A 1,504-nucleotide genomic window follows, 5' to 3' on the forward strand; every position below is an offset into this window, starting at 1 on the left:
CTGTGCTTTCACTGCGAGGGCCCAGTTTCAATCCCTGGTTGGGGAACTAAGATTCCCACAAGCCACACAGTGCAGCCAAATAAATAAATAAATAAGTAAGTAGGGGCTTCCCTGGTGGCGCAGTGCTTGAGAATCTGCCTGCCAATGCAGGGGACACGGGTTCGAGCCCTGGTCTGGGAAGATCCCACATGCCGTGGAGCAACTAGGCCCGTGAGCCACAACTACTGAGCCTGCGCGTCTGGAGCCTGTGCTCCACAACAAGAGAGGCTGCGATAGTGAGAGGCCCGCGCACCGCGATTAAGAGTGGCCCCCGCTTGCCGCAACTAGAGAAAGCCCTTGCACAGAAACGAAGACCCAACACAGCCAAAAATAAATAAATAAATAAATAAAATAAAAATAAAGGAATTCCTTTAAAAAAAAATAAGTAAATGAATGAAGAAAGAAAGGGAGGGAGGGAGGGAGAGAGAAAGGTGAAGGGAAAAGCCTTCCTCATAGTAGAATTCTAACCCATAAATGTAAAATAAGGAAAATTGAAAACCACCACTTGGCAAATACCCCAGTAATAACTGTGTCAGGCAAAAATTACCAGTAGATGCTAAAATGAGTGGGGATAAGTAGGATAAGAAATAGGAATATTTAGAGAGTTGCAAAGTCTCTCTACATAAGATACTTATAAACAAGTAATTTTATTTTTTTTAATTTTTAAAAAATATTTACTTTTGGCTCCATCGGGTCCTAGTTGCAGTGTGCAGGCTCTTCGTTGCAGGGGGCAGGCTTCTCTCTAGTTGTGGCCCACGGGGTCCAGGGCACATGGGCTTTGTAGTTGGCAGCACGCGGGCTCTCTCGTTGAGGTGCGCAAGCTCAGTAGTCACGGCACGTGGGCTTAGTTGCTCCGCGGCACATGGGATGTTAGTTCCCTGACCAGGGATCGAACCCACATCCCCTGCATTGGAAGGCAGATTCTTAACCACTGGACCACCAGGGAAGTCCCAAAATGAGTAATTTTACAATGAAGAAACCTGACAGAAATCATCTTAACCAAATGACCAAAGTGAACATCACCCGGAAAGGGGCAGATGGACAACATGTGCCCCCTGATATGATGCACTGAGAAGGATATGACATTTGGGGAGTAAGAACATCACCTGAGTGAAAACAAAACAAGGAGTGACAGGGCAGAGGTGGTCATTCTAAGATGGGTCAGGAGAGGCTTCTCTGAAGTGGCAACATTTAAGCTCCGACCTGAGTGGTCAGAAGATCTGGAGAGGAGTGCTCCCGGTAGCAGGAACAGCTATGTAAAAGGACTCACGCACGGCACAGAAAGAGGGCAAGTATCCAGCGTGCAGTGAGGAGCGAAGTGGAGAAGAGATCAGGAAGACAGGGAAACGCCTATTACATGGGGCTCTGTGGTCACATGGTAGGTGAGAAGTTTGGGGTTTTTTTTCCCTAAATTTTTTTACTGTGGTAAAATACACATAACAAAATCTACCATCTTAATTTTTTT

This window comes from Balaenoptera acutorostrata, chromosome 8 (assembly GCF_949987535.1).
Source record: "Balaenoptera acutorostrata chromosome 8, mBalAcu1.1, whole genome shotgun sequence".
NCBI classification, from domain to species: Eukaryota; Metazoa; Chordata; class Mammalia; order Artiodactyla; family Balaenopteridae; genus Balaenoptera; species Balaenoptera acutorostrata.